The 13,364-nt window shown below is 43.6% G+C and overlaps 1 pseudogene; it reads left to right on the forward strand.

The window, feature by feature from the left end:
* Positions 1-13,364, forward strand: part of LOC114485161 (glycine cleavage system H protein, mitochondrial-like) — a 37,193-nt pseudogene that overhangs the window by 19,740 nt on the left and 4,089 nt on the right.

The raw sequence follows: 13,364 nt of genomic DNA on the forward strand, positions 1-13,364 counted from the left end.
ATTCACTTTGTTATACAGCAGAAACTAACACAACATTGTAAAGCAATTATACTCCGATAAATATGTTAAAAAGAAAAAATCTGCTTGCTTTTAACTTATATTCACTTATTGAGGTTCTGGCCTAGCGAAAGAACATAGAAAATACATGTCATTCATTTTCCAAATGACAACCCAGAGCTAATTGAGGATGGGGTTTCATTTCCTCTTTGGGTTTACTTCTCCAGGGTGAATATCATAGGCTCCTACAAACAGTATTTGCTGTTTCTCTTCACCCTTTTCATGTTTCTCTGGACATGCTCCAATTTGCCCATATCCCTCTTAAACTAGGCCCAGGGACTGAACACATGTCCAGCTCAGAATAACAGGGAACCACTATCCATCTTGTTCTTATCATCACATGTGTATCTGTACAGCCCAAAATCGCATAAGCTTTTTTGGCAATGCAATGGCATCACACTCTTGATTTATATAAAATTATAGCTGACTAAAATCCTACATCTTTTTAACTGTTATTAATCCTCATATCCCTTATGCTATAATTACATTTTAAGAAATCTAAGTCCAGTGAATATACTAAAAACCATTGAATTGTACCCTTTAAATCAGTGGGTTGAATGATATATGGATATCTCAATAAAGCTGTTAGAAATATAAGTTCAAGAAAGAAAGACAGATGTGTTTTATTAAATGCTAAATTTGGTGGGGACTTTCCTGGCAGTTCAGTGGTGAAGACTGCACGCCTCAAATGCAGGGGATGCAGGTTTGATGCCTGGTCGGGGAACTAAGATCCCACATGCTGTGCGGTGCAGCCCCCGCCCGAAAAAAAAAAAAAGCTAAATTTGGTATTTTATTAAATAACTACTATATTTTGACAGGCACATTATCTCATAATATATTCTTTCAACAATACCTTTGAGTCCTACAGGCATTAAGGAACAGGTGCAAGTGGAGGAGCAAGGATTTGAACCCAGGTCTGCTCGGGATGCCCATGTTCATGCCATGCTTATTCCACAATGCCACCCCGCCTCCCTGTCACCTTGCTGTGTGCAAGGCTTTGTGAATGGCGCCCAGCTGAAGTCAGTGGAGGAGGTCTGCCAGGCAGGCAGACCTGCAGGGCCACATGGGTCCTGAGAGTAGTAACAGGTGACATGATGATTGAGAGAGATTCAGTGTTAGAAAGACCTAGAAGGTAGCAAAAGGTAGGTGTCCCATACGTGGAGCAAATAAGATTATTGGCAGTGGTGAAAGTGGGGGTGGGGGAATGGGAGAAACAGTGGGAGTGACCCAGACTGGCAGTGTGGGACAGACAGGACAAGTGGCAGTTAGCAAGCTCCCAGCTTGGTCTGCCTTTCAGGGGCGTTACCTGGAGAAAATAGACGTAAGCAAGTTAGAGTCCTGATTTTGAAGAGACCAGGGTCCTGATCAGGTTATGGAGGCAGGAGCTAAAGCCTGAGGAATCAAGGACTCAGGCTCTACAACAGGGAATTAGAACAGGGACTCGATGCCTGGTTGAAGGCAAAAGCCCAGAGGCCAGAACCAGGGCATTTGATCAGAGCAGGACAAGTCACAGGATATCCTAACTTTGTCCCCTGAACTACTGAAATAGGGCTCCTTAAAGCCTTCAGCTAGAGACAGGATTGGGACCTGAATCTGGGGGAGGGCCAAAGCTATAGATGAGTGTCAAGTGGCACAGTGATGGGGACTGATAGCTCCTTAGAAGAGACCAGTGCCTATCGCGTTGTGTTTTGCTTTGTTTCCTGCAACACTCATGACCAATGACAGCTGTAGGTACACGTACACCTTTAAAAATATTCAGGGTTAGACACAATTCTGGGTGTGCCATCTATAATGCCAGCTGCTTCCTACTACACAAAAAAGCATTTCAGGAAGTGACTAGGAGAGAACACTGTTTTGGAATAACTATGAATCTGTTCTATTCAGTTTTATCATCAGCAAAAATTACTTGTATGCATGTCTGATTTTGGCAGGCCAGTTTGATGGGATCCCCCTGGGTGGGCATCCACATGTGGACCCCGCCTGGTGTGGCCTCTCTCTCTGTGCCAGCCCACTTACTCAGCCAAGGCTCCTTGGGTTTCACGTAACAGATACAGTTCAAGCTTGCCTGAGCTAAAACAGAGAGTGGACTGGACATGTGCCAGAGCCGGAAGGGCAGCTGGGCCTCAAGGGGGTTAGAACAAAGCCCTGAGAGGCCCATGGGAACACAGACAGCTATTCTCTTGCCACCTCCCCTTTTCTCCCAGGGGCGACCTGGTTTCTCAACTCTACTTCTCCCTGACGTTTTTAGTCATCTTTTGCTACATTCCAGTTTTTGCTGCCTCCCAGAGTACATCGTGAAAATGGCCATGCCAGCCCGTTATTGTATGCTGTCCTAGATCTGGGGCCAATAGTGACTGACCAGAAGGGCTGTGTCCACATTCCAGACGTCCTGCAGACAGAATCTCAGCTTGGGTCAGGAGTGTCTCCTCCAATCAGCTGTAGGCACTTGGAGTGGTAGTGACTCCTGGGGCCCACCCCTGTGGAAGTGGATGCACAGAAGCTCTTTAAAAAGGAGGCACAGACTGAACTAAGACCCCCTAAGGTGCCTACTCCCTCCAGACTGTTGTCAAGGCAGCCAGTGGCTCTAAGTCCTCCTGTTCAGGCTGCCTCACTGTAGCTCTGCCTTCTCCCTGAAACACTGAACAATACCTAAGCATAGTTTGTTAGGTGAAAAGGCCTTCATCATGAACTTCATTGATGATGAATGTCTGCAACAAAAACTTTTTTTTTTCATGTATAATAATCAAATCTAGGGACCACACATTAAGGGGAGAAACCAGTTTAAACTAAAGACCCACCAAGTACATTGGAAATGAGCCTGTTTACAAGGATCTACATTGCCTAACAATACATTTTACAACCAACAGAATTACTTAGGCGTATGTACAAGTAGTTAATTTGCGAAGTGCCTTTTTAAACAGCCTTCAAATTATGTCTGAATGAAAACTATCTTATTCATACTTCTCGAGGTATCCAAAGAATAAAACCTGAAATCAGAGACTAGAAGCAGAAAATCTGGAGGTTCTGACTTACATGGGTTCCTGCTTCAGATTAATAAGGTAACATTAATGGAACCATGGGGCAGGTTACTAAATCTGAAGGCTGTACTCTTAGGCTCTGAGAGCAACCAAGACTCCTTCCCCTATAATCTCTAACAATGATGATGATGAGGAGGATGGTATTATCTGAGCACTGATTTTGTGCCAGGCACTGTGCTAAGCACTTTGCATAGATTATCACATTTAATCTTTATAACATCTCTATGAGATAGATTAGGGGTCCCCAACCCTGTTAGGAACCGGGCCTCACAGCTGGAGGTGAGCGGTGGGCGAGTGAGTGAAGCTTCGTCTGTATTTACAGCCGCTCCGCCATCACTCGCATTACCGCCTGAGCTCCGCCGCCTGTCAGATCAGCAGCGGCATTAGATTCTCAAAGCAGCGCAAACCCTACTGTGAACTGCGCATGCGAGAGATCTAGGCTGCGTGTTCCTTATGAGAATCTAATGCCTGATGATCTGAGATGGAGCTGAAGCGGAGGTGATGCTAGCGCTGAGGAGTGGCTGCAAATACAGATTATCATTAGCAGAGGGTTTGACTGCGCAGAGACCATGATAAATCAACTGCTTGCAGACGCATATCAAAACCCTATCTGGGAGTGGCAAGTGAAAACACGCTGAGGGTTCCCACTGATTCTGCATTATGGTGGGTTGTATAATTATTTCATTATATGTTACAATGTAATAATAATAATAGAAATAAAGTACACAATAAATGGAATGTGGTTGAATCATCCCGAAACCTTCCCCCCGCCCTCCACTCCACACACCACTCTGTGGAAAAATTGTCTTCCACGAAACCGGTCCCTGGTGCCAAAAAGGTTGGGAACCACTGGGATAGATAGTATTATTTTCCCCACTTTACAGATGAAGAAACTAAGGCACCATGCTAGTTAAGGTCCCACGAATGGTAATTTGCAGAACAAGCATATAAGCCCAAGTCTGGCTGAAGCTGAAGACCTTAACCAATATAAAATACTTAGATCGTCCAACAAGAAATTTTTGTAAAAAATTGAAAACGAAGCTCCCTAATGGACAGTGGGAGTTCCTATCATTTTTTATCTCATGAGGAGTTTTCATTTTCAATGCATCTGAACAAGTTGTTGGGGTTTTGTTTTTGTTTTTTGTTTTTGTCTCCTATAAGGAAGGCACTGATGTCAAGGGCAATGCAAAAATGATTACCACCCTCTTGGGTTTCTCAAGGATCTCAAGGTCATCTAATGCTTAACAAGAGGCTGTACAAAATAGTTAGAACGCTGAATATGGTGTCTTATCCCAGTACATCCTAGCTCTAGGAGATGAAGGGAAGGAATGATCATGTCTACTAAGTATATAAAAGTTACGATTTGCTGCTGTTAGCTGAATCATGTCAGGGAGACAGAAATCCCCTGTTAGCCAAAGTAATCAACAATTCTCAGGTGTGATTCTCAGCAGGACCAGTACAACTTCTGGTTAATCATGTACCCATGTCTTTAAGTGAAATGTGGGTTGTGACCCTTATGGATAAGACACAAGACTAAAGGAAGAAATGGATCCTAGACAGGATTGATCCTTGTGGCCTGTTCTCAGTAAACACTGTCCTTGAAGAAAACACCTCTGGTGTAAGCTGTCAGCCAGCAAACCGAGGCAGGCGCAACAGAGAGAAGGGCAGGGGAGATCTTTGGAAAGAGCTCTCCCCTCAACGTGACACTTTCAATCTCAAGGATCTTTCCAGAACAGTCCCAGGAATAAATGGGTACACCTGTTCTTTGTACTTTGATTGCAGAAACCAGTCCATCATCTGCCGCCAGCTGGACCCAGTGGATCTCAGTGCTGCCTGCCATCAGAAATCTGAACCATGCACTGATTGCTTGCTCTATGCTCCACTTCCATGACCAAACCCTGCTTTCTGTTCAGGTAAGGCGAGCCCAGCTGTGTTTTTCTGCACCCCTGAAGTCTGCAGCGGTCTGTGATCAGGACGTAAAGTCTTATCGATGGCATTGGAAAGCAGGATGCACTCCAGATTTTGGATAAAATAGCTCCAATGCTCCTTTTCATTTATATATGACTTTACATGACAAAGCCCATCACAATCATCATTAATTAAACCCGCCGCTTGGTGCCCTCTGAGGCAGGGCTGAAATAGTCTGCTCATTTTACAGCTGACAAAACAGATAGCAAGGCTTAGGGGTTTGCTGAAGTGAAGTGGTGTTCAATCAAGGAAGCCTGCCCCAATTCCCTTTCTAGTTCATTTTTTTTGGCCTGGAAGAGGCCTTCAAAGTGCCCAGCTCTTAACTCCAGACAGCTTAAGGAAGTCAGCTGGGAAGTGTTGCTTGGCAGGGGAACGGCAGCTGTCACAACCAGAGCACAGTGTGGGGCTTGAATTCTTTGAAAACAGCCAAGTCATACTTTTCTGGCTCTCAGTGGATGTTAAACACACATGCACATAAGGTTTCTTCTGCCAGGCCAGGGAGCAGGCCAGGAAATGTGGGCAGTTGTAGCAATGTCACATTTGACCTGGTGGAAAGCCGCCTACCCACTACCCACACTTCACCCGTCTCTTACCAGATCCTTTATATTAAAATTTTAAATGAACTCAGAATTGAGCCTATTCCAAGAGCAGGCCTAGTGCCATATTTGTGGGATGTGGGGAACAGGAAAAATGGAGGCCCACATATCATGTGTCTAAATATAAAAAAATTATAGCTGAAGCTAACAATTTAGCCTTGACAGGCCAGTTAGCCTTTCCTACCTTGATAGATATATGTTTATAATGACCTATAAAATCAGTTTGATTGATGCAAAACTCCTCAGAGCTCCACACCAGAATGTGGTGGTTCCAGGAAAGCAGTTCTGGCCTGATGTCATTTCCCACCCGCAGGCCTGACCCATATCATAAAGGGCCTTATATACACATGACGATGATCCCACCCCACATACGTTCAAGCTTCTGCCACATCGGCACCCCCTCACAGCCACCGCTTTGGGCCTGTGGTACCACACCAATGGCACGGCCTCCCTTTGGAAGGGTAGATCAGGAAAAGAGGTTCATACCAGTCCTGGAAGCAGGGACTTGGCAGGGAATTCTGGACCTAAAAGCAGGGCAAGGCTCTGAGTGAATAAATCACTTGGCCTGTGGATTCCTCACCCAGTGAAGAGGAATGACAAGAAGAGAGCAAGAGTAAGGCTCTCTGAAGAGTGGGCCCCAGGGAGGGGCCTCTTGCCAAGACCTAAGAGCAAATGCTATCTGGCCAAATAATAAATCAGCCAAAAGTGTGAGTTAATACTGGAGACGGCACAAATCTGGATACCATAAATAATTTCACTTCAGCTACAAGGCACAGAGGCATGAGCTGTTTCAAGTGCTATGTGTGCTGCCTCCCACAAATAACTTACTTACTCTGGGCAGTAGGCGTGGTCTCCAGTAGGTGTAAAGGCCACAAACCCAATGAATAAGCTCTGTAATTAAATATTTTACGCAAGAGGCTGAGCTCCCATAAAAACAACAGATACCAAAGCTCTAGGTGGTGACCCTAGGTTGGGTACCCCTACTGTTGCCTCCCCAAAATGCACCAAGTGGGTAGAAGGAGAGATTCCCTGGGCCCCTGGGCGTGTGCCGCCTTGCTCTTTGTGGAGGGGTCCTTGGATCAGCCGAGGTTTCGAGGACCCGAGGGACAAAACAGATCCCTCTGTGTCCACATCGTTTCCCTTAGAGTCAGAGTCATGATCCCAGTCCTGGGGCTTGAGAGGTTAACATTACCATTAACATTGATCTGATGATTGAGGTTAACATTACCAGCTCCCGTATTAACTCACAGATCAACTTTGTTTAAATTAATGATTTACAACATTTAATTTTAAGGGAACCGTGTCCACCTCTAAAAAGTATTTTTATCATCAAATTCTTAAGGCAAAAGATGTAAATAAGGAAATGTGTAAGATATATATTTTGATGCTAATTTGTGGCTGTGCTCTATGTCAATGGTAACAGCATTGAATTCTGGATTCTTGATTCAAAGGCTTTAGTCCAACCTTCTCTGACAGCACTGTTCCTAATATATGAAGGACATATTTCCTTAATGATCTTTCGATGGTGGTTATATAAATTAATACATTAATTTTTTTTTTTTTGCTTTTAAAATGGAGATAAAAATAGAACCCAAATCAGAATAAAAGAGTCAAGTCACACCATCACATAGTGGTCACATCTGTGGAGTGGACAGACAGGTCCTCTTCCTGCCCCTACAGCCTTCTCCCCCACAGATCCACTGTCTGTTCAGACAGACCCATTCTGTATAGCCAGGGACAATCTGTGTGCCTATACTGACCCCATTTCTGGTTGTCACTTGATAACACGGCCCATCTACTTTTGTGTTGCCACCCACACAAGTATCCAACTTCCTGAAGGCATGCCGTCAGCCTCCTCACCACAGTTCAAGTTCCCACATTATCTGATCCATCCTCCTCGCCCATCCAGTTCAGGTGAATTGTATGTCCAAAGAAGGTGATGTGGTGCTGTCAATAAGACCTTGCTGGAATGGTACAGGCCTGTCATTGAATGAGAAGAATGACTCTCAGACAATGCTGATGGCTGCTAGTAATACCTGATGTCACTGATATCGAGGAATGTAACCTTTCATTTATCCAGAATAGTTAGGGAACAGGGAGTTCTAATATACTGGATAATTCGCTTAACTATAGACTACCAGTTTTGAAAGAAAAATAAACTAATTTGGAAAGAACTATAAATAACACAACAGCACATTACTGGCAGATCATAATTTTACCTGGCATTGTAGTTATTTACGAGTGTGCTCCGCCTCCCCTGCAAGGCCATCAGCTTCTCTCTTTTTTTTTGGCCCCGCTGTGTGGCATGCGGGATCTCAGTTCCTCAACCAGGGATCGAACCTGCACCCCCTGCATTGGGAGTGCAGAGTCTTAACCACTGGACCACCAGGGAAGTCCCACCAGGGAAGTCCCACCACTGGCTTCTTCTTCTTTTTTTTTTTTTTTTACCATCTTTATTGGAGTATAATTGCTTTACAATGTTGTGTTAGTTTCTGCTTTATAACAAAGTGAGTCAGTTATACGTATACATATGTCCCCATATCTCCTCCCTCTTGCGTCTCCCTCCCTCCCACCCTCCTTATCCTCAAGTCCATTCTCTAGTAGGTCTGTGTCTTTATTCCCATCTTGCCCCTAGGTTCTTCATGACCATTTTTTTTTTTTAGATTCCATATATATATATGTTAGCATATGGTATTTGTTTTTCTCTTTCTGACTTACTTCACTCTGTATGACAGACTCTAGATCCATCCACCTCATTACAGATAACTCAATTTCATTTCTTTTTATGGCTGAGTAATATTCCATATATATGTGCCACACCTTCTTTATCCATTCATCTGTCGACCACCATTGGCTTCTGAAGAGATGGTCTGGATCAGTTTCATCTTTATTACCCTTATAGTACCTGGAGAGTTGCTTTATATATTGTAGGTGCTAAAAAAATTTTTTATTAAATGAAAATATAGTTGACCCTTGAACAAGGTGGGGGCTTGGGGTGCCTACCCCACACGGTCAAAAATCTGCATATAACTTTTCACTCCCCTGAAACATACTGCTAAAAGCCTACTGTTGACTGGAAGCCTTACTGATGACATGAACAGTCCATTAGTATATATTTTGTATGCTATATGTAATGTATACTCTATTCTTATAATGAAGTAAGCTATAGAAGAGAAAATTTTATTAAGAAAATCATAAAGTAGAAAAAAATTTACAGTACTATACTGTACTTATTGATACTGTAAGTTTATGTTGTCTGTTTACAAGATGAATCTTCTTGTCAGTACCTACATCAATATTGTCTTATATGATATAAAACACTGTAGATGTTATCCAAATAACTAACACTATTACCCAAAAACTGGGTTCACCTCTTGGTGGGTGTTAAGCCAAAAGACACAACCAAGCCAAACATCAGGAAAAGGAAGGATTTATTACTTGCAGCAAGTAAGGGGCACACTGGGGATCTTTCCCAAAGAAGTGTCTCCGCTTAAGCTAAAGGTACATGCATATTTATGTAGGGGCTTGAGCAGAGGAGAATTCAGCATAGAATTGGGCAAAGGTCGACAGAGTCCAAGCTTTAGTTGATTGAAGTCACAAGAGTCAGAAAAGGTCAACATCATCATCCTTTAGGTTCTGGTTGATCTGGTGATTGAGTGCTTCAGGCTCATCTTTACCACTGAAATAGAACTGGGAGTCTTTACAGCTGATTTGCTATCTTTGCTATTGTTACTTCTCTTGCCTGGTAACAGTCATTTGTTCCTGCTTCTTTTGTTCCCTTAAGATTATTAATTACTGAGATCTGTTCGAGGACAAGCACTGTGGCCAGGCTTAGATCACAAAATGACCGAGGCCAAAAGTGGCTTCTCTTTGTCAAGAAAGCCATGCCTGGATCTCTTTCTCTGGGGACCCTCTACCCAATCTGCTTACAAAATCCCCCCTTGAGATATTTCATTCTTCAATCCTGAGGGGTACTGGACTGAAGGTAAGTCTTCTGTAATTGCTTCCTGCTGAGAATGGATGTTTTAGTCTCCCTAGTTAGAGGAGTGAAACTCTCTTGCTGCTAGAGCTAGGTAAGTTTTGGGGTCCACCAAAGTAGTATCTGAACCTTGCTTGAATAGCATTATTCTAGCAGGTGTAGAAGAGACACAGTGGGAGAGACAGTTAACAACAACTTTGCAACATCATTAGCACAGACTTGAGCCAAGAGCCCCCTAAACCAAACCATTTTTCTAATATTTTCCCTAAACTGGGAAGGGGATCATTCAGAGAGGAGATTTGATTTTTCATGTGCATCATAAGGTGAGTTATATTAGAAGACTCATCAGGTATTAAAAACAGCATTTGGTATATATTATAGCATAGGTTCCTCCTTGAGAGGCTGTTAAAATATCAAGGGCCATGCAGTTTTGTAGGACCGCTTTTTCTTCCTAGAAACTTCCGAGTTCATTAGACTGACAGCCTGATTACTGTTGTTAAGGCTTGCTGGGTAAATTTTGTTAAAGCCTCTATGTGAGTGATGATGACGTCCTCTCTGTTTGATTTCTTTCTTTCTATTTTTTTTTTTTTTGGCCACACCATGCACCTTGCAGGATCTTAGTTCTCTGACCAGGGATTGAACCTCAGGCCCACTGCAGTGAAAGGTGAAAGCACCAAGTCCTAACCACTGGACCACTGGGGAATTCCCCTCTATGTTTGATTTCTGAAAGCATTCCTCTCCTCAATGGCCAAAGCAGATGTACAATGCATGTTCTATAGGCCACAAAACAGGCCATTCTGGTCAGTAAAGTTTAAGTTAAACCATGTATAAGCCAGCATGACTTCCCCATATCTCAATATGAAGATTTTTTTTCATCATTTCCCCTCTTGATTGAAAGTCTTTCAATAGACAAAAATATTTGTCCCTTGATACCAGGGTGGTTGCTGCCTGCCCTGGATTCATCATATTCCTTTGTGCTAAGCCTCCTTTTTGTAAATATATAGATATTCTTCTAGTTATCCACATTGGGGGAAGTTAATCAATATTGTGAACAGGCTCAGAGGTATGTTAATGGGGAAACATTTTGTAGGTTATATATACATTTATCCATTATACCAAATTGTAACACAAACATTGTACATGTGCTTATAGCAGTAGACTTAAAGCAAGCAGTGATACATGTCATGATTAGTTACACTGTGTGATAACTTCACTAGATAATTTTCTTTTCCTCCTGAACATCAGGGCAAACATATGGCTAACACAATAACATTCAATTTTGATAGGACCTTGACATGGGGCATCTGATCTTCTTCTAAAGATACATTGTTATGATAAGCTTCAGAAACAAACTTAGAGTGTCTTTTTAGCAATTCATTTAAAATTTACAATTATGTAATGTAACAATAAGTAGCTATCTGGGAGGTGAGTCTCAGGCAGTAAATACAGACCTCAATTAACAAAACTTGATTTTAGTATCCACTGAAACATAATTTTTCTCTAAAATTACCCTCATTTTTAGCAAATATAGCCAAATTAAGACTAATTTGTTTGCAAAATAAGTCTGATTAATTGATTACTTAGGCTCTTTTAAGTTGGCTCAGCTGGAGCTTTTCATAAGGAATCTCAACTGAACTTTTGAAAGGTCTCTTAAAGGCAGGAAAGCCATGCCATGGGCCTGTCACAGATTTCACCTGAATTATCTACAGATTTGAGTGAATTCCACCCTTTTCAAGGTCCCCAAAATACCTTGAGGTTCCTGTACCTTTTAGGTGGTGGCCTTCTTTATTTACTTGATAAAGCTGCTGGGAACTTAAGAATTTCTAATTTTTGGAGGGATCAGGTAGAAAAAAAAAGACAAATGTTCCTGTTTTACTTCCAAAGGTATAATTTACCAAATTGCTGTTAGTTATAATTAGCTTGAGCGGAAGGGTTTCTTTATATCTGGAAAACACAGATTAAAGCCAGTAACATTTTAGACAAAAACCATAAAAATTATAACCATATTCATTAGTTCACTCAATAGCTAATCCTTTTTGTTAACAGTTTTATGAAGCCATCAGGTTTTCATTAAGATTCTTTAATTTCTTAACCAGTTCAGTGGTATGATCAGAAATTTATCAGAGACCTATACTTATCAAAACATCCTTCCTAAGAATCTTCTTGAAGATGAAGCACTTTTGCAAAACATCAGAGTGTAACAATAACTGTCTGTAAATGACAAAAGACTTAAAAAGGCGTGATTAACACCTGATTACAATGTAATTGACAAAGAATGTTGGTTACTGCTGTGACATACAACATTTTAAGATAATACTTAGAATTATGACAGATAACATTATATACCAGAACATATCCAAATTTTAGAAATTTCATATAATTTCTAGAGTGCCTATATTGATAATAATAACATTTATCCCTACAGTATAACCTGAGAAAGCTTATCACTCATTTGACAATGCTTCCCATGTAATTTAACATACCAAATAATCCTAGTTAATTTAATATATCTCTCTGAGGTACTTCAGGGGTCCTCTGAAGCATCATAGTTAGCTGGAGGTCAAAAGAACTTCAGTTAGAATTGGATATTTGGGGGACTTCCCTGGTGGTCCACTGGTTAAGACTCTGCACTTCCACTGCAGGGGGCACAGGTTCAGTCCCTGGTTGGGGAACTAAGATCCCACAGACCGTGTGGCATGGCCAAAAATTTTTTTTAAAAATATGATATTTGGGAATTTTGTCAAAAATATCAAAAGCGGGGGGTGGAGTCAAGATGGCATACTAGGAGGATGCAGAATTCACATCTCCTCACAACTAGGGCACCTACCAGGCACCGGTGGGGGACCATAGACACCTAAGAGGACAGGAGGAACCCCCAGTGACCGGGTAGTATGTGGGGCGTGAGGGGAGTGAAGCGGGGGGAGAAGTGGAGGTGGGATGGGACTGGCGCCCCTGAGGGGTGGCTGGGGGAGGGGAAGGGGTCCCACGCCCAAAGGGGGAAATTGGGGGACCACTGGGAGGGCAGAGGATCAAAAGGGAGCGTGGCCACACTTCCCCTGCCCACTTGGGCCCCCAGGAGCCTGCTGAGATCTGGGGCCTGATCCTCTGCCCACCGAGGCCCCCTCCAGCCACGGGTCCTGAGGGAGTGGGAGGGAGGAAAGGGGGAACAAAAGTAAAGGCCGGACCTCTGGGACCAGCATCCCTGAGGGGCAGCTGGGGGAGGGGAGGAATTCCTATAGCCAGTGGGACCCACCCACAGTTAGGGGTCCAGCAGCAATGGGGGAGACCCTGGGGGAGATGATGGGGGAGGGGTGCAAAGGACAGGAAGGGAACGTGGCCAGTGCTTTCCCTGTCCACTTAGGCATCACGGGCTCCCGGGCCTAATGCTCTGCCCTCGGAGCCTCCCTCCTGCTGCACAAAGTCCAAGCCCCGCCCCTACACCCCCAACCCAGGGCCCCATCTCTACACTCAGAGACATATGCGCACTCCAACTGCGCTGGGCCTGAACCCCACCCACACACCCTCACACAGGGCCCTACCGCCAAACTCCGGAACCCCACACTCCAGAGGCCCTCCTTTCCACGTGCTGCCTCTCCCCTTCTGTGCAGGTCCTAAGCAGAGGCCCCGCCCTACATTCAAATGTCACCCCGCCACCCACCTAGGTCCCGCCTCACCCTAAACCCCGCCCCTGCCTAAGTTCCACCCCCCCACCCCCCACCCCCACCC

Source organism: Physeter macrocephalus, unplaced genomic scaffold (assembly GCF_002837175.3).
Source record: "Physeter macrocephalus isolate SW-GA unplaced genomic scaffold, ASM283717v5 random_669, whole genome shotgun sequence".
Classification (NCBI taxonomy): Eukaryota; Metazoa; Chordata; class Mammalia; order Artiodactyla; family Physeteridae; genus Physeter; species Physeter macrocephalus.